We start from the raw sequence: 27,434 nt of genomic DNA on the forward strand, positions 1-27,434 counted from the left end.
CAGTCCCTGACTGGAGTAACATTTCTAGTGAGCCGCACGCCACTGAGCTGATTTGCTGATTTCATTAAGTGGCGTACCCTGCTTACTGAATTGGCCCTTTAATAAGACCAGCATACAAAACACCATTCTTAATAAATCGGGGCCATAGTGGATTTAATTAGGATTGGTTCTGTGTAACCATCGTAGTCAGTCTCTGGCTGACTGCAGCGTTCACCTGTCCATCTGGAACAGGAAGTATACCGCCCGGCTTTGGATTTGCTCAGGTCAGATGGACTAGCTGTAACAGCAACGTATTGGTCATTGCTGCAGCGTTTGATCAGCTGCAGCTATCAGATGTCCATACCGACCAAGTAGAAAGCACAGAGACAACCATGAAGACATTTGGAAATGAGTAGCAGGGGGTCAGTAAAGTTATTTTGTTTATGTAACAGAATTTGAGAGCTTTTCATTGGCTAGACAAACACTTTATTTGCTGAAGGCCTGGGTTGTGTACGGGAAGCGGAGTCCTTACGACAGAGCTGTAGGTACTCAATGGTGCTTGTAACGGCTTTATATTACAAGGTTATTCTCCCCTAGAAGCAATCCATGATACTTTGTCTCCCTATGGCTCGTTATATAATCTGAGACCTCTATCGGTAGGTAGGGGGACATAAAAATCCTATTACAGCACGGAGGTTGTATGAAGCAATAGTTCTACAGGCCGGGTTACTGTGAATTCACCACACCAGTCCCTGGGCTCCAGTTTCATAGAGGTGCATACTGACAAATGTATGATTTATCTGCGGAGAAGCGGTGAAAAATATAACAGCGCAGTTACCAAGTGTCATTGTTTTGTTGAAATTTATATCTCCAGGTATGTGTGTTCCCTGCGCAGACATTTTACCGATGTCCTGAATCTCTTGTGTTACTGATTGACTGCACCATGCAGAGAACTGAGAGCATAATTCACATCCTTCTCATCCTTATCTCCAGCTTACCCCGAGCAAAACTCTCTCCATCCGCTAACTTATTTAAGCGTTTTTCCTCAAAAATGGTCGGCTGAAAGTCAGGTGATAATGCGGGATTTATGTTTAAGCCTTGTATTATCAAAACTATATATAGGCAACACTGTAATGGAAGGTGAGGAGACGCATATTTCATCTTTTAATGCCCTCTCTGCTCTTTGGGTGTTTTATCCATAATCTTTGTCTCGCTGGTTAGATCAGACATTAACCTTGTCAGTGCCTGGTGTCTACTCTGCATTGCTGCTTTATCACCACCCGGACATATTGCACTAATCTCTCTATTACTGTATAGCATGAAGTAAGTATATTGTATGGATCAGAAGGTACAAGAAAAGACCATACATTTTCCAACCGGTAGAGCAGATTTGCATCACTTTGCACCTTACAATCAACAGTTATCTCCGACAGCTGCAGACTAATAGCGATAATTGCTATTTCTATGGAAAATCTCAGATGTTATTTTCAATGTTCTCAGATGACTTATTTCTTACTATATCTTTATGGCGGTCCAAGCTTCTTTCTTGTACATCACTTAAAATGTCCTGAATAGACATGCAGTAATCATCCGTATGGCTCTGTGCACACGTTGAGTATTTCCAGCAGAAATTTCTGCACCAAAAAATGCGCAGTTTACAATACCTGCAAAAAAGTAAGATTTAGGAAATCTCATGCCCCTTCTGCTTACTTTTTCCTTGTGGATTTTAATCCATTTGAAATCTATTACGTCAATTATTTCAGAGTTTTTTGCAGCATTTTTTAAATCATTCAAATTAATGGGGGGAAAAATTAATGCAAAAAACCCTGAGTGAATAATGCACATATTTTACGCAGCATTTTTCCTGCCCAAAAACATGTTTTTGGTGCAGAAATTTCTGCTGCAAATACTCAGTGTGCACATACCCTAATGTTTCATGTGACTTTTCAGAATAAGCTGTAATGTGTGTATACATAAGGAGTAAAACTATATATGTCCATTATGTAAAGACACAGCCCTGTTCAATGTCTGTTAGGGGTTAATGTTCTTAATTTGGCCAGACATGGGTCCCTTTTGTTTGGTAGCTCGTGTTTATTAAGTCATTGTTTTCCGCTGGACTCATCGGAGCCTTCCATTGTCTGTGTTTGTGTATTGCTAATTTAATGTAAATTCCCTCAGCCTCTCTGTCTACCTCACTCAGAGGAGAATTAACTATGCGGATTGGAATGACACTAATTCGGTAAGACCACAATGCCCTGGAATGAGTCACCGGGAGATATAAAAAGGGACTACTTGAGTCACCAGGGTGTTTTTTTGCTACATAGCTTCAATCTAGGGGTTTTGACCCCGGTTGGAAGTCCTTTACTAAGCGTAGCCACTTCGGCGCCGCTTAGGGGATTCGAAACTTGATTATATTGTGCAGGAATTCCACCGAGGATTTCATGATTCAGCTGGAAGAATCCCAGGTTGGGACGATTTGGTTATCTGGCTATGGACTTTGCTGTGCTCGTGAAGCTTCTTATGCATGTCACTATCCTATTCTCGGAGGGTGCCTGCCAAAAGCAGGGTGCAGGGTGCTGCTGGTTTGGGTTATGTGGCCCTGGAATCTCCGAAGGCACTAACAGAAGGATGAGACTCTGTTGCCTGTTACATCATGTGATTTGCGTGGTTTTGTGTTATATGCCTTTGACTGTTGAGGATCCAATAGAGTCTAATTATTGTGGTTCGCGCACCCTGTGTTGTCTGAGTAGTGTTCTGCCCACGGGTAAGGAGTTTGGGTGTTCAGTTGGGACGAGCTCTGATCCATGCAGTCTTTCTAAAGGCAGCCGGGCCAGCGGACTAGAGCACCCACTGACCTCCGTGTCTCAACACATTATATGTCTCCTACTCTGCAATTCCCCTAGTTTTCCTCTCTGCAGACTCTATCTATAATTTTCACTTGAATCTGAACTACGGGATGGAGCATAGCTGCTATGAAGTCTGCCATACACAGACATGAGCAATTCTTGTTTTCCTTCTCTGCAGTACTGAGCAGTGTATCTGTGAATCTAGCACTGGGGTGAGATATAACACTTACTAGAAAGCAGCAGTACCATCTGTGTTTATGTGCCTCTGTCTTTCACTCTCCCTCCCTCTTCTTTCCCTCTCCTCTCCATAGACTTTAATAGGTAGCTACATTGTACCAGCAACCTAATTACCATTCTATCTTGTTTTAACCTCAACAGATTTAAGCTGATTTTCAGACATTGCTCAAAGTGGAGAAAGAAGTAGATTTCTCTGATAAGATATATTACAAGGTTTATTGTATTTGCTTACATTATTGATTTATGCAAAGTCTTTTTGATCATCAGTGATCTTCTAAGACCACTGACAAGCGGAGTGAATACCGTTGATTATCTTGTTACCATTGGCACCTGTCAATAGGTGGGAAAAATTAGGCGGCATTTGAACCGTTAGATCTTGAAGTAAAAGTGTTAGAAGTAGGAAAAATGGGTGAGCATGGAGATCTGAGTAACTTTACTCACCAGTGCCTAGGGCGAAATCTGGCCCTGCTTACTGAAGATGAATTTTAGAGTTAAGTGAAAAATGTATAAATCTATTTATATTGCACATTTGGAAACTTACTACAATTTTAATTTGTATTGACAAGAGTATGTGAACAGTATGAATAAGCTACACATCTAAAGTGCACTGCATTTAAAAAAAAAAAAAAAAATAACAACACTACTGATTCAAAAAGCTAATCAAAATTAAGAAAGAAACATAGAAAAAATAGCATGCTTTTTGCAGCCTTGATTAAAACAAAGTGCTATAGTGAAATTAGCCTAAAGGCATAATATAAAAGGAAGCAGCACAGAATATTTGACCTTTATGCATAAAAAATAAGGTTAATTTAAACTATTGAAAATATTAAATTTTGTATTGTCTAATGAAAGTTGGTGGAACCAGTAGTGGCTACAAGGCCTAATAGAATTATCAGGAACAGAAAAATCTACGTCATCCTGATGTTTTGGGAAAAAGAAAAAAAAACACCAAGTGCTAAATGTTTGGGCTTTGATCAGTGTTTAATACCAGGGATGAGCGAACCCGAATTGTAAAGTTAGGGGTTCGTACCGGACACCTCGTGTCTGAGGCTTGAACTGAAACATGGACTTTTCTCCGTGTCCGGGTTTGGATGCTGTTTATATCCTAATAGAGTTAGTTGAGCAAGCTTTTTGCCATGGGGGAGATGTCTGTACACTGCTGTGAACAAAATAAATACAAATATAATTACTTGGGGTCTCCCCTATTTTTGATGACCAGCTCAGGTAAAGCAGACTGCTGCGGGCTACAGCCCTCAACAATCTCTTTTACCTCAGCTAGTTATCAAAAATAGAGAGGATCTCACACTGCTTTTTAAATTATTTTGTTTACATTTTTTTTTTTTTAAATGGAGTGAGGTCTCCCCTATTTTTGAAAACCAGCCAAGGTAAAGCAGACAGCTGGGGGCTGGTATTATCAGGTTGGGAAGGCGCATGGTTATTTGGCTCTTTCTAGCCTAAAAATAGCAGGCCACAGTGGCCTCAGAAGCGGCGCGTCCATAAGATGCGCCAATTCTGATGCTTTGCCTGTCTCTTCCCGATTGCCTTGGGGTGTTCCAACATAAGTCCAATGGTAAACAAAGACTTCCCGCACTCCCTCGTTTAATAATTAATTAAATTATAAGTTATCCTCAAGTTTCAAACGTAATTCAATGGTGTAATGTTCCAGGAGCGTGAGAAATTCCAGGCTGCCGCTGATAGGGAGTTACCTATGTAGCCTCATTCTGAGAACGTTCTAAGAACAAAGCTCAATAGGATTCAGTGGGCGTCGTGAGACATTACACCATTGGATTACATCAGAACTTCGAGGATTTCTTTTCAATTAATAAATTGGTGAATGAAGACGTGTAGGGGAGTCTTTATTCAAATAAACTATTTTTTCCTGTGTGTGTTTTTAACTGTACACTTACTGGGTTAGTAATGTGGGTGTCTGATAAATGCCTCTCCATTGCTAACCTATTGGCTTGATGTCAGCTGTCAATTCAAAATTGACATCAACCCTAAAAGTATTACTCCAATTGCCACCGTGCCAGGGCAAATCGGGAAGAGCAAGGCAACACACCAGAATTGACACATCTAATGGATGTGCCAGTTCTAGGTTGGCTGCGGTCTGCTTTTTTTAGGCTGGGAAGAGACAAATAACCATAGGCTTCCCAGCCTGATAATACCAGCCCCCAGCTATCTGCTTTACCTTGGCTGGTTTTCAAAAAAAGGGGAGACCCCACTTCTTTTAAAAAAAAAAAAAAAAAAAAAATAGTTAATCAAAATTATTTAAAAAAAATGGCATGGGATTTCTTCTATTTTTGATAACAAGGCAAGGTATAGCAGACTGCTGAGGGCTGCAACCTCTGTCTGCTTTACTTGTACTGGTTACCAAAAATAGGGTGGACCCCATGTCATTTATTTTTTATTTATTCCTTATCTACATTTCTTAGCTAGGCAGTTGTTCTGCTCTTACCCTCATTTTGCATTATTTTGCATCCCCCTATCCCTTACTATGACCATTTTACAGCACCAAACTTTTGGTCCCCATTGACTTATATGGGGTTCAGGCTCTGGGGTGAAGTCTAGGTCCAAAACCGACCTTTTCACTAAAGTCCGGCCGAACCCAGTGATCCCGAACTTCCACGGGTCCGCTCTTCTCTATTTAAGACTACAGAGCTGAAAAAGATTGCTGTGAAGCGATGCCTAATAGGTAAACAAAGGGTTAACGACAAGTGAAAGTGGAGGAGCAGTCAGAGTTATTGACCGCGCTCTGTGGACATTTTTAACCTCCGACAGTTTAATTGATGCCCAAATAGGGGATAAAAAGTAAAATAAGCAAAAATTGATTTTTTACTGAGAACATTAAATGTCTTGTCCATAATTTGTGATAAAGAACCGGAACAGATCATTGTATAAAAAGTTTCTAGAAGTCTGTGGAACAGATAACAATGACCACGAACTATAAATTTTTGGTTCATCGCAGATTAGTGCTTTATTAGAGGCAGATTACAATGTATTTTATTTTTACTCTTTATTATTTATATTATTTATACAGCATCAATATATTTCTTAGCTCTACAAAGAGAATACTTTTTCTGCAGTTTTATACTTTCCCCCGAATTGAAGCTCAGATTTAATTTCTCAGTCTCTGGTGTGTACAGTCCTGGCCAAAAGTTTTGAGGTTTCGGTTTTCACCAAGTCTGCTGCAGTTTTTATAGTGACATTTAGGGCTTGTGCACACGACTGTAATTTTGGTGTGAGTACTATTTGTGGTAAAAACAGACAGCACTCAGACCAAAGGTATTCAACTGGGCAGTGCATATAACCGTTTTTTTATGTGATGTTGCTGTATAGTGATATATAGGAATGTATAAGAATTTTGTCGGTCACATATAGGAAGTTTGCCCAGCAACTGATTGTAGGGAAAGCAATAGTTAAGTGTGGGACTAACCCACAGGAGGAGGAGCTAGTTCTTAGGGTAAGAGACTGGTTTCATATTAGAAGATGGCTAGGGAATAGCCAGTGACTAGTACCGAATTATAAGTCATATAGGGCTCTACAGCTGCAGTTAGTTGGTGATTCGTGGCAACCCCAAAGCAGGAACCTGACTGTGAGATAAGGAGAATCTTCCTAAAGACTATAACTTTGGACGGTACAATTTGCAAGCTAGAGATTATCTATTGACCTAATTCTGTAAATGGAGCTGGAGAATGGATGGTCAACCAGACCCCTTAGCCTTACAAGCATGGGGTTACCATTGATGGCGTGTGACAGTGGACAACCACCCAGGGTGGAACCTTTGCTAGCAACCAGGCCCAGGCTGGCCATTGGGCAATTCTGGCAAAGGCCAGAAGGGTTGGTCTGACCGTGGCCACTCATTCTCAGGGAAAGCACTTCATAAGTCCTGGCTTCCAGTATTTTCTATACAGATCCCTGCTCCCACTGCGCAGGGATCAGCTCCAGCAGCGTGTCCTGCCTCCTCCCCCTTCCATGTGACCTTCATTCCTCCTGTTGTTCTCTGGCTGCTAATTTGACGCCCTGGCCTAGCCAGGTCGTCACAGATAACACACAAACACCCCCACCCCCATTAGACAGGGACAACAGCCAAACAAAAACCCTTGTTGCCTCCCTCCAGTGTCTGATGTCCACACCAGGTGGGGCGGAGCCAAGCGGTTAGCCCCACCCACCGAGGAGTTCACAGGCCTGGAGGCGGGAAAAGTGTCAGTTAGGAGTTTAGTGTTGGAGTTTGAGGAGCAAGGAGCAAACACTTGGGTGTCTGGGTTTGTGGCCCAGGCACTGACAGCAAGGTTGGCAGACGGTGGTGGCCGTCTGCAGGAATGGTGGAGCAACTCGGAACCGTAGGACCGGGGTCGGGCGACGGCCCGCCGGTACCGACCGGGGAGCGAAGTGAAGCCAGCACACACAGGCAGGGCCATCTGACCCCGACCAGGCTTGGAGCTGCCGTCAATAGTCAGATCTGAATGTGACTGGAACCCCAGGGGTTTCACAACAGCAAAAGTCCCGATTCAAGGCAACAGCCCACACCGTGAGGGTATACAGCTACCGCCTAAGGCTAGAGACCCAAGGGCCAGCGCCTGCGGGCAAACGGGCTCCTCCAGTACCCATACACCGGGGAGCAGACTACCGTTGGGAATCCATAGTAGTCAGAAGGAGAACATCAAGGTGCAGGGAAAGATAGCCGCCATCACCTGTCCGGGGAGAAACACTGCAGCCGGCTGCGGGACCCATCCATCCAGCCGTTTGGTTTACCGAGGACTTTGTACTTTTCTTGCTGAGTGAGTACACCCGTGCCATCCGGCACCGCGCTGTCCCTGCAACCCTGCACCTCGCCAATCCTGCCTCCCCGTCTCATCATCGGGCCCCGGGACCACCGACCCCCTACTCACGGAGGGGGAAAACAACATCCCAGCTGCTCCCTACCATCGCTCCCGGGATCCCCGTCACCAGCAGCGGTGGTGCCCATCTTTACCACGTCCCGTGGGTGGCGTCACGGACTAAATCACCCAAACCAACCACCCCTTTCACTCACGGGCGAGGAGCACCGCTCGAGTCCCCGGATCCGGCCCACCGCTTGAACCACCGAGCAGCAGCCGCAGCAGCGCCGGACCTGAGCGTTAGCAAGAGCGCAACAGCGGCGGCGTCCTCCCCGCCTGCGACACTAATAGTGAAGGAGTTAGGAAGAACCAGCGGCCGCACTGACAGTCAGTCAGCAGCAGCAACACAAGGTGCGTACAGCTAGCCCAGCAAGAGCTGAGCCGGGCATTGCCCAAGCACTGAGGAGCAGGAACACAGCCTCCTGCCCCCACATGCCGGTGGATGACTGGATAAGTAGAGGCTTTTTCTTATCTTTGGGGATATATTCACATGTGGAGTGAAACAATCCAATTGCAGGTCCTGCACTGTGAAGAGGTGTTGCTCTTGTCTCTAAACAGCCCCTTATCACTGTTCTGGGGTAATAAAATCTAGTTGTTCAAGACAGAAGAGGTTAACCCTTTCATTGCCTCCTTATAACTGACTGTGAAGACAATGTGTTTAGGTAGGCAGTGTAAAGGTACCGTCACACTAAGCGGCGCTCCAGCGATCCCACCAGCAACCTGACCTGGCAGGGATCGCTGGAGCGTCGCTACACGGGTTGCTGGTGAGCTGTCAAACAGGCAGATCTCACCAGCAACCAGTGACCAGCCCCCAGCCAGCAGCGACGCGTGGAAGCGTTGCTGCGCTTGGTAACTATAAGGTAAATATCGGGTAACCAAGAAGCCCTTTCCTTGGTTACCCGATATTTACCTTCGTTACCAGCGTTCGCCGCTCTCACGCTGTCAGTGCCGGCTCCCTGTTCCCTGCTCACTTAGCCAGAGTACACATCTGGACGGTCTGCATTTTACTAAGGGGGAATGTGGCGCCCTGGACAAGCCAGGTTGTCACAGAACAACACCAACACACCCCACACCCCGGTTAGGCACACCAAAGCCAAACACAAAATCCTTGTAGCCTTCCTCCAGGGGCTGATGTCCACAGGTGGTTGGTCCCGCCCACCGAGGAGTACACAGTCCTGGAGGCGGGAAAAGGAAGGAGTTGAGAAGAGAGTTTGAAGTGAGAGGAGTGAGGTGGAAAGAGAGCAACTGTCCGACGGCGTCCGGGTGTGTGGCCCGGACGGTACAGCAAGGTTGGCAGACAGTGGTGACCGTCTGCAGGAGAGGCCGATTGGAGCGAATCGAAAGGACCGTGGACGGGCGGTGGCCCGGCGGTACCGGACCGACGAGCAAAGAGAAGCCAGCACCATCAGGCAGGGCTTACGGACCCCGACAAGGCTAGGAGTCGCCGTCCAATTTGTCAAATCCGTTAGCGAAGGGAACCTCCTGGGTTTCCCAGCAGTCAAGTCCTGATAGAAGGCGACAGCTCAAACCGTGAAGGGAAACACAGTCACCGCCAAGGCTAAAGTTCCCAGGGCCAGAGCCTGCGGGCAAAAGGGGCTCCTTCAGCACCCATCCAAGCTGGGGAGCGGGTTACCAGTGGGAACCCATTGGAACCGTACACACTACACAGGTGCAGGGAAAGGCAGTCACCATCAACCTACCGGGAGCAGAAACCACCGCAGCTGTCAGTGGGCCCCGTCCATCCAGCCGTGTGTTTTACCAAGAACTGTGTCTTCGTGATTGACTGAGTGAGTACTACCGTGCGGCACAGCACTGCCCCCGCGACCCTGCATCTCGTTAGGCCCCATAACCCGCCTGCCATTCATCCCTACCTCCTTCACCGGGCCCCGGGACAACCAACCCCCTGCCCACGGAGGGGAGAACCAACATCCAAGCTGCTCCCAGTCATCGCTCCCGGGATCCCCGTCCAGAGCAGCGGTGGTGTCACAACCTCACCACAACCGTGGGTGGCGTCACGGACAATAAATCCCCAAAACCATTCCCCTTTTCACTCACGGGTGAGGAACGCCGCTCGAGTCCCCGGGATCTGGCCCACCGATTGAGCCACCACCGAGCAGCAGAAGTAGCCGGACCCGAGCAGTTGGTGAGCACAGCGTCCCCTCCTCCGCCCGCGACAAGAGCAACAACTAAAAAATGGTCCAGGGCATTCAGCAACAACCAGCGACCTCACAGCAGGGGCCAGGTCGTTGCTGGATGTCACACACAGCAACATCGCTAGCAACATCGCTGTTACGTCACAAAAGTCTTGCTTCAGCAGCGATGTTGCTAGCGATGGTGCTTAGTGAGACGTGGCCTTTAGGGTTAAACCTTGCACTTTGTGTATATTTATTTATTTTACTCACTTAGGCCCCTTCACACCTCCGTGTCTCCAGTACAGTGATGTCCGTTTTCACACGTATCGGAGTCACGTACATGTCTATCATTTTTCTGGCTTTGCACATCTTTTACATATAAAAAATATTCATTTCAGTATCGTGTTTGTTGGTTTTTTTTCTGGTACCAGTCACACGAATGGCTGCATGGATGGACACAACGGATCGTGCAACATGTGCTTTTTTTAATGGATGTGTGAAGGAGGCCTTATATAGCACTATTAATCCCAGTGTGATCATCACTGTCCCCATCGAGGCTCACAATATAAATTCCCTATCAGAATGTCTTTGCAGTGTGGGACGAATCCGGAGAACCTCGAGAAAACCCACACAAACATGGGGAGAAAAATGAATGTCTATTTAAAATACCACTCCAGCATTTAGATTTTTTTTATTTCACCTCTGGAGTGGTGCTACTAATGGACGTTCCCTGCCTCTAGCCTCATAGTCATCAGCTGCCATCTACAGCTGTTCTTGGGGATGCTCTGGTCCCGATTTGCAATCTTGTGACCACAACTTTTGATTGACCAGAAGTCACCAGTTCTCAATATGTCAGTCAGAGGCTCTTTCTGTCCTTCTTCTGACTCTCATAGACTTGCATTGAGAAATGACCGCCAACTCCCCCAGCAAATAATTGAGCCATCCAGCAAGTAACACAGTGGAGAAGACAATCAGAGTGGCACCGAGAACAGAAGATGACAGCGGCTGGTAAATATAATACTAGGGGCAGGGAGCTTAGATTAGTAACGCCTCTCCAGCGCTAAAATTAAAAAAAAAAAAACTAACCTGGACTGGCGCTTTCACAGATCCATTTTTCATAAACTTCCGTGTTAAAATAGTTCTCTCCGTTCTCTGCTCCTAGTCTGATACTGATCTACCACGGTCTTCACCGAACAAAGCCGCTCCACTCGGGCATCAGCAGGTTGTGATTTGCTGGATTGCTCCATTGTTTGCTGGAGCGATCAAGGTCACTTTTTAATGTAAGTCTAGGAGAGTCTCGTTCTGGCTCTCATACATTTACATTGAGTGCTTGAGACCAATACCTCCTGGTCAGTCAAAAGTTGTGGTCACAAGATGAAGCCACGGGACTGCTGCAATGCCAATGAAAGATGAAGCCTCCTTCATCTGAAACAATGATTGTCACAAATTAAAAGGTGAGCGCTACCATGAGTCCTGTGTCATGCCAACAATAAAGCCTCCCGAGACCATTCGCTTTTCATTCATGGAGGGGACTCACAATTTTGCCTAAGAACACGGCCAAGAATAAAGAATGGAATGTAAACATCCTCCAAGAACAACTTCTCAAAAAGATCCAGGAGCAATTTGGTGAAGAACAATGCATTTTTTAAGCCTTATGGAGACCATGTCATAAGGCAAAAGTGATACTCTAACTAAGTGACTTGCTAAACAAAATATTGAATTTTGCATCCATGTCCAGAAAACTCCCCAGATCTCAGTGCCATTGAGTACATATGGTAAATCCTCAAAAATAGAGAGGACATACAAAAAAAACCCACACACACATTGTTATAAACACCAAGCACTGATTAGCTTAAAATGGGTTATTATCAGTCAGGCTTTGGCCCAGAAGCGGATATCCAGTTGTCAGGGCAAAATGTAGAAGTCTTGAAAAGTAAAGGACAACACTGTAAATACTGAGTTTTGGTACAAACATGATGTATGTCGCTAAAAGTTTAAACCTTGTGAAATGCTGATAATTGTACTTCAGTAACCATAGAAACAGTTGGCTAAAAGATCTAAAAATATTGAAGCAGCAAACATTTTGAAAACTTAAATTTGTCAGTTTCAAAACTTTGGGCCACAACTGTATATTCCTTGGCCAGGGACACGGAGTGCACACGGTTCACTTACAACCAGGACCTTTGGGTGGCACACCGCTTAGGAGGATAACTACGGGTTAAGTATAAAGTGATATGGAATTATACAGTAATTATAGTGTATATGGACCATCCATTGTGACATCAGCATGCACAGTGCCCATGACATCACTTTAACAAGATTTATCACCTACAATCGTAATAAATGACAAATGTATGATTAATGGTGACTGGCTCCTGAGACTTCCACCAGTTTTTAAAACACAGGGCCAGAGGTCCCTTAAGTGAATGGAGTAATACTGTGTTTTTCCAAAAATAAGACACATACTTTTTTTTTGCTCCGAAAAAAAAGCACTTAGCACTTATTTTTGGGTTTATCTTATTTTTAGGTAAACATGGTTGGGTGGTAAGTTCCCCCCCCCTCTCCCAAAAAAAAGCAGACCCGCCTTTTCAAGAGAGTCATACTTACCAGTCCCTGGACATCTGCGTGGCTCCTAGGTCCTCCTGCGATCTTCGGCAGGCGCTCCCAGCAGGTATGCGCCATGCAGTCCTCCATTGCTTCTGGTCGACACTCACATACATCAGATTGTGCACACAGACTTATACACACAAACACACTCATCATGTCGCACACACAATCACACATCAGTTTGCACACACACTCACTCACCACATCCGGCGACACCAGTTGCTTCCGGCCAGCAGGGGAAAATGGGATGCAGCGCAGTGGAGCGAGAGGTCCTGCAATGGAACGCATGGAGAACTTGGCAGTGGAACACATCGATGAATCCAAGGTTTTCCTGCCGGCCAAAAGCAATCGGTATCGCCGGATGTGATGAGTGTGTATGTGCAATCTGATGTGTGATTGTGTGTGTGTGCGATCTGATGTTTGTGTATCTGTGTGTGCAATCTGATGTGTGTGAGTGTGTGATCAGTATGTGTGTGCGATCTCATGTGTGTGGGTGTGCATTCAACTGCAGGTCCTCCCGTTCGGCGTCTGAGTATGATTGTGGGGTTTTCTGTCTTTTTTCTTCTCTCTTTTGGGGGTGTCTGCTTTCTATAATGAAGTGTCCTGCTGTATTCTTTAACTTTTTTAGCTTCATTGGCACTTCATTATTGAACCGTGACACGGCTTATTTTCAGGGTAGGGCTTATATTTAAGCCTTTCACCGAAAATGCTGAAAATTCCTGCTAGGGCTTATTTTGGGGGAGTTCATATTTTTGGAAAAACAGGGTAGTGAACATGTGCAACCTCCTTTACTTTAGTCCGTCAATGGAGCAATGGTTGCATATACTACTGCTCCATTCACACAAGAAACTTTGGTGCCGCTGTTCTGATGATCGCAGGAGGTCCCAGTAGTTCCCACTACCCCTTAATGATTATACATTTATCACCATCCTATAGATATGTGATAAATGTTGTTAATGGGCAACCCCTTCAAAGATTCTGCATCAGAGCCCAGAGATTTCAAGCATTAGATCAGATGCAGGGCTAGCAGATTAACAGTAATTGTTACTGGAAGCTTGTCCTATATCTAAATTATCTGGTCTAGCGGAAGCTTGGTGATGTCCCTTTTGGCCTCCAACATACATGACTCATCAGCCCTACCTATAGATGCTATCCTGCTTCTGTCAAAGGTCAGCCATGCATGCCCTGTCAAAGGGTCAAATCACCCAAAAACCCCTGCCACGATCTGTTGCCTAGTCCCGGCTGAAAACAATCCAACACAGCAGATCAGATTGTCAAGATACTTGCCTTAAGTCTTGATCTGTCAGGGTTCTTCATGTCATAAAAGGTGGTTGACAGAAAATGAATTAAATCGGCCTCCTCGACTGGCCACAAATGAAGCCTTAAGGCTGTTCATACATATTAGTAATTACCAGACACTTCTCGATTATCCCTATTGACCATTTGCATTTATTCGTTGGACAATTAAGAGAAATTTACAAGTGAAGGAATTGTAGAATGATGATGGGAAGTTTACATAAATACTACCATCCTAAATTTGTCAAGATTGTTTCCGAAATTTCTAGCCAGTCCTGGCAAATCCTTGCCTATTGGCACCCATGAATTTGGTGTTCCTAAGTGGTGTAGTGCTGCTTCTTCCATCTGTAACAAATCAGCCCATCTCTAACCTCATGATATATTTCTTCCTACAAAGAGAACTGAAATGTTCTGACTTTTTTGTGGATTTTGGACAGTCACAGATTTTGAGGCCTTTTATTTTTTTTCCTGTTGTTCAAAGCAAAACACTCAAGGTAATTGTCTCTTAGTAAAAATAATGGGACTTGTCCGAGTGGAAGCACATAAGCCAATTATATGGTGTAGAAAAATAGGACGCCAAAACAAATTAGTTTTAACTTGCTACATGAGTCAATATCACCTTGCAGAAGATTCGTATCTGCGACAAACACCGGGGTTGTTTAGCAGTTTTAATTTGTGCTGGTGAATATTGAGGCCGCATTCAGTCCATGCTCCTATTACACAGTGGAAAAGCTTATTTTCTGGGGATAGCTGGACGGCAGATCTGCCATACATGTTAATAAAAGTCACCGTGACTGTGCTGAGGTTTAAGAAAACAACACATTGAGCCAAAGAAGGGCCTGTGGTGAGAACGTGTTGTGTCAATTTCCAAAATGTAGTTTCCAGGTTAATACTGTGAAGTTGAATTTTTGGAACTGGGCAGAACATGACGCTTATGACTATAGAATACTGAATCCTATGACTATAAAGTGGCTCATATTAGAAATAATCAAGCCGGCAAAGGGCACAACAAAAAAAACCTTCTACATCACACATTTGGCTTTGTGCCTTTTCTCGGGAGCTCAACATTTTCTTTCATTCAAGAGGCCTTAAATTGTCTACTAAGACAGTGCTGATGTCCTCTCACTCTCACCAGCAATTAAAGTGATAAATTAGACAAAACTCAGACATATTTTAGGAAGAAAGTGAAAGGTTTAAATGTCTGAAATCATTCATGAGAGGGAGCGGAAAGACAGGAATGTCAAATTTCACTTCTGCATGAAAAATGAAGGGAAAATATTAATGTTTCAATGAGTCAAGTACTGAGAGATTGAACTTATGTGGAATTTTAGTCTTTTCCACCCTTGGGCCTCATGCACGGTAGAGTACATGGATTTCCTGCAGCTCTGTACAACAGAGCCATAGGTACTCGGTGTGCTGGCTGCCGTTTGGTGATCAGTACCATCCTGTAATATAGAAGTCTTCTACAAAAGCAATATTTCAACTGAAGTTTTATTTTTCGTTAGATTTATCAGTCATGCAGAGGAAAAGTAAGAGTATTATGGTCCATTACAATTCAGAGGTCGGTCGGGTGCATGAGACCTTTAAAGTTGCCAATCACAGGAAAGTCAGCTGAACCCATTGGTATCAACAAGACTGGCCACCCATCTAATGTGTATAGGGGCCTTGTGGCTTTTCCTCAACAGTTGATGACGGAAAAAAGAGTCATGGGGCATTTTGAAATTAATCTGGAGATAAGCCTCATTACACATTAGATTAATGTTGGCCGAACCCAGTGACATCAACAGGTTTGGCTGAGGGTGTAATGTGTATGGGGCATCAGCAGAAAGATGGTCGGCAGAGACTGCCAATGACATTGTTCTCCTTAAGATAAGCCTCCGGTCGACATGTCAGCTGGCGACTTTCTCACAGAGAACATAGGAGCGCTCTGCGGGACAAACGTTCCTGTGTATGGGAGAGTTGGCTGAAATGGTTGTTTGGCTGAAAGCCATCTAATGTGTATGGCCGGATTTACACTGTACTGATAGATAACATATGAATGCCCAGCTTTGCATGGGGGATTCACAAGAGATTCCTGTTATCTGATCACTATCTGACATATATGGCCTTCATTACTATGTTTTTACTAAATTTGTGTGTATTTTTAACTTCCAGTAATATTTTTCAGCTATATGCGTGGAACACCAGCATCCCTGCACAGTTCTGCCTCCTTTCCTTGGCAAGGACATTGACGCACTCACCACCACTGCTGGCCTGCTCTCTTCCCTGCTCTCTCTGTGGTCCCCAAGCTCCAGGGCTTGCGCATATCATGCAGGTTTCCTGGTATCATCCTTAGGAGGTGAGCGTGCACGCTTCCTGCCTCCCAAAGGGGCAGCACACATACTCAGAAACTGTTCCCCAGCCTATGGCTGGAAGGCAGTGTGTATGTAAGGCACCGTCCTCTGTAGGGAGGTCCCTGAACAGTTAAGTTCCTGGTTTGTTGATCCCATTTGTACTCCAGTCTGCTGTCTGCCTGTTGTCTTAGTTCCTGAACCCGTCCTGCATCTCTGTGCTCCCAAACCTGTCCTGCCTGTCTCCTGAACCAGAATCTGTTCTGCAAGTCCATCTCCTGTACGTTTCCTACCTGTCTCGTGAACCAGCACCTGTCATGCCAGTGCATCTCCTGTTCCTGAACCCAATCTGCCTAACCGTGTACCCAATTTAGATCTTCCTGTTTCCAGTGCCAACCCATCCAGTTTGCCTCCTGAATGTACTCTGTCTTGTCAGCCTCCACTGTTTGCTCCTTCTGGCCTGTCCTCTGTAGCTGCATCCCTGACCTTTGAGTCAGCTGCTGCAGTACCAGGGACTTCCCTGGAGTAGTACTTGGTGTCTACTAGCAGCTCCGTTTATCCTCGCCATCAGAAAACCCAGTAGTCAGTTAGTCACAGTCCTCCAGGGTGAAGTCCGTGTTCGAGTTCGAGCCCTGGACTTTGCCATTCGTGTTTTCTCATCCATAGTTAGATTAATATTGTCTTCGGCATGGGTTACAGGGATATGACAGCACTATATATGTATATCTAACATTGTAGTTTTGATAGGCTTTGTTAGCCAGGTTTTCATAGAGCCCAATTCCTACATACATTTTTGCTGTTAAGAAAGTCTGTAAGCACAAAATGACTGGCTGAATGTGCACTAAATTGTTTAACCATGCTAAGGGTACACCGAGCACCTGTGCTTGGTTTGAACAGTTATTTTGTGCTAAATGACTAACTTTAAGGTTTTATCTTCTGTAACTTGTAGCAATGTAGATTGTGCTCTTCAGGAAGGTGTTCTGATCAGTGATTATCATTACAAAAAGGAATTAAGTCAACTCCCCTCTCTCCTCAGCCATGTGGCATAGTTCAAGGGTTTCGTTTGTAGATGCTTCTAGGATCTGTGAAAAGCTATCACAGCATTTTCATCCCTTTTAGCTTACATTTCCCATAAACTTTGACTTACCGTATACGTATAGGGCATTGCTGGCTGTCAGGGGACAATTTTCATTTTGCTACTATAGACAATATGTGAAAGACGTAGGTTTGAATGGAGGTAGGTGATTATTGAAAAGATAGTGGTAAACACAGCTGAATAAAAGGGACCAGGCTCTCCTAAAAGCATTATGGAGAATTTGATAAACAGTGCTGCATTCACTGTCTACCTTTGGGATATCGATGACCTGATGAGGATGGATAGAATAAGAAGATCCAAGGTTAATCACAAGTTCTTATTGATCTGCGAGAATAAAACACTTCGTCTATCTTCCCTATGGTAATTTTCACCTTTGGAAAACTAGATCTGATTCATTGAAAGTCTGTATGTATGAATAGCAAGGAGGCATAGCCTATTGTTACAGACACAATCATGCTTCTTCTCTCTAGACTACGTAAAAAAAAACATTTTGCATTGCTACTGCCCCATGGAACCAAATGGATAATTATGTGTCCGCCTTCATGAAGCATGCTTTGTGTATTAGATTGCTTTAATACCATACTAGACTGTTTCATGGGTTTACTGAAGTAAATGGGGATGAGTTAAAACACACAACATGTGAACAAGTGTTGAGGTTTGTTTGGAAAAAAATAGCGATGGGCAACCCCTTGAAGTTGATGATGACCAAACCAATGTAATGCAGATTAGTCCAGAAATGTTCAGGCTGACAGATCAAAAAAGCTACTTGGGACAGACTTGGCTGTAATCACTTTATCTAGCAGATCCTTGAGGATCCCTGGCCTTCACAATTTAAAACCTATACAGAGATCTGGATACAGAGATTTGGACTTCACTACTGGGCGATGAGGTATAGTTATTCAATCCAGAAGCAACTAAAAAGCAAAAATTCTTTATTGTGACTTCATTACACCAGTACTATGGGTATAGAAAAATACTAATGCATTTCGAATCTAGCTTACTCTTAATTTTAAATAAAGGTCCAAGCCACACCAGTATCCCTGGCTGGAGAGAGTCTGTATCACGAAGGAATATTGGCTATGATGTCTCCTCCACGGTGGTGGCCTCCTCCTCCACGGTGGTGGCTGCAATCAAAGAAAGACCAGATACAGAGAGGGATGTAACAGAGAGTAGACATGGACTCAATTGTCAGGGTAGCAAGAATGTTAGTTGATATGGAGCCTGGAAACTAAGGTGGCCCATCCTCACGCAACGGTGCCCACTGTGATGGAAGGGGAGAGTAAGTAAGGGAATGGGGAAATTGAATGCGTTTCAGGGACACAAAATAAATGGGAGGGCAATACCATTGTAGACCTCAATAATTGTGCCCCATAGGCTTTTGTAAAGCTGGGTAACCATCTATCCATCACATAAAAAAGGACCGCTGACGTAGTTTCATCCTTTTTTTTTGTTACTGAGATGTAAGTAGAGCGGAGGGCGAAGTATTCTTTAAATCCCAGCTTCTAATCAAAGAGCGGGTTGAGGTTATGACTTCCAAAATCCATGTAATTACAAACCTGAGATCACCCGTGTAATTTACTGTAATAACCATTGAAATAACATGGAGATTATGGAGCGGCGCAGTTTACTCTTAATGTCGGCAGTATAATATATACGCAGTAGTTCCAGCATTGTGATATATGGGATGGTGACACATCTCCGTGCCATGCTGTGACCTATGTGAGGATTTATTTATTGAAAATTGACCTTTATGGTTAATTAAATCTCACTTTTTCCATATTTCTCCAGAGCCTGGAGGAATATGGAAATAAGTTTAATTCTACTCTTTGGTAGGTCATAAATCATATCCTATCCCTCATTACTGGAATGTGGAACATAATATGAGAGTTTATAATGAGAACGATCGGTCACATGGACAGTGATACCAATGTTAGAGGGCTCTTATTTTTCCACCATGCCATTCTGTTTGTATAGTCCATTTTCCTGATATTAAAAAAAAACCTAAACTTACAATAATTATATTTTAATGGATTGTAAATCTTCTGGATTCACAGCTTTGAGTAAATCTTGCTTATGACTTTGTGGGGACAGAGATAATGCAAGTTATGTAAATGCCAGTAAGCCTCCTTCCCTGTTAATAGAAAAAAGTGAGACTTCCATATCCTTCTTGTATTAATTGGATTTGCAATTTTGTTACATTTATGTGGCAAAGTAAAAAAAAACTATTAAATATATATTGTGTAAAAAAAACTATTAAATATATATTGTAGGTCACTGGGGCACCATTGTCTTAGTACTATAAAATAATGCAAACTAATAACTATGGACTTTTAGATTTAGTTGGTGAGATCTGAGCATGAGCAGATTACAGTGTAATGACGCCGATTGATATGAGTGAGAAATGGGTATATACATGGATGGATACACTATATAGTTGGATGGATATGAAGGATAGACAGGTAGATACTCCAAAGAAAGGAAGGCAGGACTCCAGATTTAGATAAATGGGCTATATCACTAGATAAAGTCTGTTTTCTTGGCATCTAAGGTCCCAATTGATCCAAGTGTTTATGCCAGAATTCTGGCAATAAAAGCTTTGAAAAGTCGTAAAATTTTGGTGCAACTTGAAGCTGCCCTAAAATATAGCATGACATTTTTGCCCAGCTCCAAGAAAGTGGGCAGAGTTATGGTGGGGCGGGGGTTTGGTGACCACCGCTTGTCAAATTTATGATGGGCATCGCCATTTGCTACCCAACAAATCTTACTCCTATAGGGACTGCGATTAGATTTGTGGTGAGGTGTACATGGACGCGTACGCCATTCATGTGATGCTGATTCATTAAGAGGCATGTACCTCTTAATGAATTAGGAGCCTTGCACTCTACCCCACCCTGTCATCAAGACCTGAGTGAAGATTGCTGGTTTTGATGAATCAGATCCTAAAGCCTGCTTTACATGTTACGATTCTGCATACGCATATGCATACGATATCGTATGCGATTGTAACCGCCCCCATCGTATGTGCGGCACGTTCAATTTTGTTGAAAGTGCCGCACAAACGATTAACCCCCGTCACACGTACTTACCCGTCCATACGACCTCGATGTGGGCGGCAAACGTCCACATCGACGTTACGCGGCAGCCGGCCAATAGAAGCGGAGGGGCGGAGATGAGCGGGACGTAAACATCCCGCCCACCTCCTTTCTTCCGCATTGCTGGCCGGGAGCCGCAGGACGCAGGTAAGATCTGTTCATCGTTCCCGGGCTGTCACACACAGCGATGTGTGCTACCCCGGGTACGATGAACAATCTGACGTTCAATTCATGAGGAATGAACGACGTGCATGCGATGAACGTTTTACCGTTCATTCGCAATCGAACGTAGCTGTTACACACTACAATGTAACTTACGATGCCGGATGTGCGTCACTTACGACGTGACCCCGCCGACACATTGTAAGATATATTGTAGTGTGTAAAGCAGGCTTTAATCTAGAGTACAACCTTTGTTTTTAGAGTATCAATTAATTGGTATGGGGAGAATTTCTGTCAATCACCTGATGATTGTTTGTAGTAGTACTACTTTGATTTTTATTTGTCTAGATAGATGAATAGATAGATACATTAATGAGAGATGGATGAATAGATAGATGGCTACATAATAGGTGGATAGATATGAAAGATGTAAATGAAACATGGTATCACGCCTGTCTCTCTGCATTATGAGACCAGTGACAGATTCAGGACTTGACTCATTTCCATGCTAGACTCTCAATATTACATGGATTTCCTTTCCTTTGGCAGTCGTAGGGTTAATGTCAGTTTGCTTTCTAGCAGCTTTTGAATCCTGATCTGGTGTTTCTGGTTTGGGACCACTTCCAGTCCCTTTATATATTCTCTGCTATTAGCAGAGGGTGCCGGTTATTCTTTGCTATTTGAATGCTGGGACAAGAGGTGGAAGGAGCTGCTCTAATCCTCTTTTGAGGTTGCTTTGGTGGCTGCAGTCTTGGTGCTGACTGCAGCATTCTCGTTGTGTTTTCCACCTGGCTGCCTTCCTTCCCGGGTGTGTTGTTTTAGTGCAGCGGTGGGGATAGCATCCGTTACCTTCATACTCACTAGCCAGGACTACTGTAAGGTCACTCAGGGCTTCAGATTCCTTCTCCGTGTCAGGTGAGGAACCTGTATAGGGACTGGCTAGGTGTGCAGGGTATAGCAGCAGGTAAGCGGAGGAAGTGTCCAGCTTTCCTCTCACTAGTATCAGGGCCCACCGTTGTTATTGTGTCCGCAGTGTGCCCCTTGTTTGTCGTGGTGTTACCCCTATTGTGTGTTTAGCCTCATGCCAGACCTTCACTTACTCCGCGTCATTACACATGGATGGAAATATGATAGATCGATAGATGGATAGATAGATAGATAGATAGATAGATAGATAGATAGATAGAGGGATAGATAGATAGATAGAGGGATAGATAGATAGAGGGATAGATAGATAGAGGGATAGATCGATAGATAGATAGATAGATAGATAGATAGATAGAGGGATAGATAGCTAGCTAGAGGGATAGATAGATAGTTGGAGGGATAGATAGATAGATAGATAGATAGATAGATAGAGGGATAGATAGATAAGGAAGGTTATATGAGTGCACATGTCTAGTTCTGCCCGTACACCATTTATATTACTAAGAAAAGAAATGCCACCCTACAGCTACCATATGTCATCCTGCATTTTATGAAAACACCCGTTTGATAATTGGCTTCTAAATAAATTCATCCTAGTATTTGCGTACTTGTAATTGGTAAATTAGATCATAAGATCCACTGGGACACAGACTGATGCAAAATCATGAAAATCTCCATACCAGACTGCACATTGTGGTAGTGTGCTAAATTAAAAGTAATAAGAACGTCAACTACTAAAATGATGGATGAAAAACAACAGATCTATAAATAAAACAGACTCTCACTGCTTGTAAAGCCTCTATCTCCTGGAGGATCTGGCATACCTATGCGTTTCGCCTGGAACCCACTGATATTAAATGGGTTCTCTAGTAATAGAGTAAAAATAAATAACTAAAGGAAATGTAATTGTAAATACATTCCTAAATACCTTTAATTAGCAAATGATATTCATTTTGTCTTTGAAGATATTACTGTCCTAGATTTTTAGGGCATATGCCTGTGATCATCTGCAGTCAGAAGCTGCACTGCTGTGACCTGGAGATAACCTATACCATATACTGTCTAGCTATCCCAGGTCACAACAGTCGCTCAGTGTTCAGAAAGACAATGGGGACAGCAATGTGAGCAGCCTTTTCTTACCTCAGCACCCTTAGCATTTCTACTCCTGAATGAAAAAGACTGGTTGGACAGCTTAGTGAGCAGACACTTATTACCTCAGGAACCCTGGTGTTTTTAATATAAGATCAGAAAGATAGAGTGGACAACAGTGTAAATGGCCTCTTCTTAGCTCAGCCACCCTGGTATCTCCAGCTTTAAATCAGATAGACAAGGTGGAGAGCAGTGTGAGCAGCCTCTTCTTACCTCAGCACCCATGTTATCTCCAGTATTCTCCATATCTCCAGATCAGACAGATCTTGTGGACAACAGTATGAGTGGCCTCTTCTTACCTCAGCACCCCTGGTATATCTAGTGTTAGATCAGAAAGGTAAGGTGAACATCAGCTGAGCAGCCGTTTCTTACCTGAATCCCTCTTCATTCGCTAGTATTTGATCAGAAAGAAATGGTGGACAGCAATGTATGCAGACTCTCCTAACCTCAGCAACCATGTTATCGCCAGTATTAGCTCAGATAGGATGGAAAGCAGTGTAAGCAGCCTCTGCTAGCCTAAGCTCCCTTGTTGTCTACAGTCGTAGATCAGATAGACAGGGTGGACACCAATGTCAGCAGCCTCTTTTTACCTCTGTACTCCAGTATCTACAGTATTAGATCAATCAGAAAGACAATGTGGACAGCAGCTTGAGAAGCCTTTTCTTACCTCAGCACCTCTGTATTTACCAGTATTAGATCAGAAAGAAATGGTGGACAGCAATGGGAGCAGCTTCGTCTTACCTCAGCACCCCTTGTATCTCCAGTAATAGATCAGAAAGACAGGGTGGACACCAGTGTGAGCAGCCTCTTCTTACCTCAGCACCCCTGGTATCTCCAGTAATAGATCAGAAAGACAGGGTGGACACCAGTTGGAGCAGCTTTTTCTTACCTCAGCACCCCTGCTATCTCCAGTAATAGATCAGAAAGACAGGGTGGACACCAGTGTGAGCAGCTTTTTCTTACCTCAGCACCCCTGCTATCTCCAGTAATAGATCATAAAGACAGGGTGGACACCAGTGTGAGCAGCCTCTTCTTACCTCAGCACCCCTGGTATCTCCAGTAATAGATCAGAAAGACAGGGTGGACACCAGTGTGAGCAGCTTTTTCTTACCTCAGCACCCCTGGTATCTCCAGTAATAGATCAGAAAGACAGGGTGGACACCAGTGTGAGCAGCTTTTTCTTACCTCAGCACCCCTGCTATCTCCAGTAATAGATCAGAAAGACAGGGTGGACACCAGTGTGAGCAGCTTTTTCTTACCTCAGCACCCCTGCTATCTCCAGTAATAGATCAGAAAGACAGGTTGGACACCAGTGTGAGCAGCCTCTTCTTACCTCAACACCTTTAGTATCCTCAGTATTACATCAAAATACCTACTGGCAACACATGTTCCTGCACATGAAGGGAGGGGGCAGAACATTTACTGCACATGCTTACATGCATCTATCATGCTACCATCCTATGACATGTTTTTGTGAGTGTAACACGATGGTAGACATTTTAATTCTCCAGTAATTTGTAAGTGTAAACAAATTCCATTTCCTAATGTATTTTGGAATTAATTTTTAATTATATATTCTTTTGTTATTTTTTCTATTCCTGGAGAAACTCTTTAATGAACACCATATTTCCTGGGGTTGGATTGCATGGAAACTGAACAATTCCTGCCAGGTGTCCCCATGAATTACAGCAGATCACTGGGGGACCAAGTAGCACAACATACTGTTACAGTTTAGATCCAGGTTATGTTTCTTGCAAAAAAAAAAGAGGGTCTCTAAAGTGGACAACCGCTTCAACATTAGTGATACTGTAATTATTCCAAGATTACATTGCAGAAGCTGCCCCCAAACCACTTCATTGTTACCCCATTGAGTAATTGATTTATTATTTGCTACCAAAATTAAGAAAAGCATAAATTGCCAATTATGGTGGACATACAGTATATGCGAGGAAGGAAGTAATCACTTCTAGACCATTTAGTCCGTGATCTCCGCTAATTTTTGTAATTCTGCCCCTATATGGCCTAGTAGGTGTGAGAATTTTCATGCCTACACGCCATATAGGTAATGTTACAGAGACAGAGTGGAAAGGGACATATGGCATAAATTACCCCAATCATATCAATTTTCACCCTTTCACTCCATCAGATGATATCAGCTGCAGATTTGCCACACAATCCACATTGAAAACTCACAGATCTTCCTGTGGATTTGTCACTAATTGTAATGCCACATAACAGAGGATTACACTAATATGTGGTTTGTATATGTACGGTATATGTCTTTAATACTGGAAGATGAGCATTATTTTGTACATGGTATACAACACATAGGTACACTGAGAGTTAAGCCCGCTTTACACGCTGCAATATATCTTACAATGTGTCGGCGGGGTCACGTCGTAAGTGACGCACATCTGGCATCGTAAGTTACATTGTAGTGTGTAACAGCTACTTGCGATTGAACGGTAAAACGTTCATCGCATACACATCGTTCATTTCTCTACAATTGAACGTCAGGTTGTTCATCGTACCCGGGGTAGCACACATCGCAGTATGTGACACCCCGGGAACGATGAACAGATCTTACCTGCGTCCAGCGGCTCCCGGCCGGCAATGTGGAAGGAAAGAGGTGGGCAGGATGTTTACGTCCCGCTCAGCTCCGCCCCTCCGCTTCTATTGGCCAGCTGCTGCGTGACGTCTATGTGACGCCGAACGTCCCTCCCACTCCAGGAAATGGACGTTCGCCGCCCACATCGAGGTCGTATGGACGGGTAAGTACGTGTGACGGGGGTTAATCGTTTGTGTGGCACATTCAACAAAATTGAACGTGCCGCACATACAATGGGGGCGCTTACGATCGCATAGGATATCGTATGCAGAATCGTAACATGTAAAGCAGGCTTTAAAGGGAACCTGTCAGCAGAAATTTCGTAATAAACCTAAAAGATTCCCCCTCTGCAGCTCCTGGGCTGCATTCTAGAAAGGTTCCTGTTGCTATTCTGCCCCCTTTGAGAACTAAATAAATAGTTTATAAAGTCTTAATTTTTGTATGCAAATATTTTTTCTGTACACATGGGCAGGCTTTCTGGCATCCGTTATTCTCCCTCCTGCTGCTTTACGCCGTCCCCCATCGCTCATTTCCATACTGAGGACACCGCCCCGTGCTCCCGAGGTCTCGCGCATGCGCCGTGCCACTCTCGCGGTACCGTGCACTGTGCACAGTGTGACCGCTGGCGACGTGATTGCGCAGGCGTGAGATTATGGGCGGCGCTGTGATTGTCATCAGCAAGTACCCGCCCATAATCTCGTGCCCGCGCTTTCTCCTCTGCCTCCACCATTCTGCGCAAGCGCTGACCAGATGAATCCTGTTGATCGGTGGTGTGCTCCGCTCCTCCCATCTATTTCCTGCTCCAGGTAAAAAAACATGGGTAAGAGGTGACGTGGGTTCATCTGGCAGCGCTTGCGCAGAACGGTGGAGGCAGAGGGGAAAGTGCGGGCACGAGATTATGGGCGGGTACTTGCTGATGACTATCACAGTGCTGCCCATAATCTCACGCCTGCGCAATCACGTCACCAGCGGTCACACTGTTCACAGTGCACGGTACCACGAGAGTGGCGCGGCGCATGCGCAAGACCTCGGGAGCACGGGGCGGTGTTCTCAGTATGGAAATGAGCGATGGGGGACGGCGTAAAGCAGCAGGAGGGAGAATAACGGATGCCAGAAAGCCTGCCCATGTGTACAGAAAAAATATTTGCATACAAAAATTAAGACTTTATAAACTATTTATTTAGTTCTCAAAGGGGGCACAATAACAACAGGAACCTTGCTAGAATGCAGCACAGGAGCTGCAGAAGGGGAATCTTTTAGGTTTATTACAAAATTTCTGCTGACAGGTTCCCTTTAACTCTCCTCACTTAGTTTCTAGGAGATTAGCTTGAGTGGGTGGAGTTTAGTGCACAAAAGTTCCAGCAGTGAGTTCTGAGAGTCAGAGATCCAGCAGAGTTTGGAGGGAAAGCATCAAGACAACATGTAGGAGTTTGTTCTCCCTGTATCAGGGGGCTGTATGCAGGACAGACTAACCTGAGGAAAGTGCAAGACAGCAATTGATTAGGTCCTGACGGATTAGCAGAACTACCCTGGTTCCAAGGAGTACACTCAGCTTTCAGAAATGGAGTGCCGTGAATGCAGGAGGAGTACTGAGTCCTGATGGAAGTCACCCATGTGGAAGATGGGAAAACAGCATTTGCATAATATGAAGATTAGAGGGAACAAGAATGTAAATTCAACTCTAGTGGGATCAAACTCCATTCAGTCAGCACTGGACATCAGGATAAGCTCTGAATGAACTACACATGATTTCTGTATCTACTATTAAAAGCTTTTATGGAAGCAGCCCTGCAAGTAATACCATCTTTCACTGTACTGCCACTTGTTGCTGCAGTTAGGTAAAAGTTTCATCTGGGTTATTGTGAAACCTGCCTGCTGACTCTCCTGTCTCCCTCCACCACACTAACATCATGGGCAATGTCATTGAACACCACAACCAGAGGGGACAGTAATAATAACATTATCCCTCACATCCAGGGACTATGTGCCCAATCCACTGCGTCAGAGCGCCATGCACTGAGCATGGCCACTACCACTATCCATAGGCGAATGTCACGGATGTGTCACGGAGGTGTCACAGCTTGCTGACAATCCAG

At 44.3% G+C, this 27,434-nt stretch overlaps 1 protein-coding gene across 1 annotated transcript in view; it reads left to right on the plus strand.

Moving 5' to 3' along the window:
• Positions 1-27,434, plus strand: part of CDH4 (cadherin 4) — a 1,210,640-nt gene that overhangs the window by 753,360 nt on the left and 429,846 nt on the right. The window lies entirely within an intron of this gene.

Source organism: Anomaloglossus baeobatrachus, chromosome 5 (assembly GCF_048569485.1).
Source record: "Anomaloglossus baeobatrachus isolate aAnoBae1 chromosome 5, aAnoBae1.hap1, whole genome shotgun sequence".
NCBI classification, from domain to species: Eukaryota; Metazoa; Chordata; class Amphibia; order Anura; family Aromobatidae; genus Anomaloglossus; species Anomaloglossus baeobatrachus.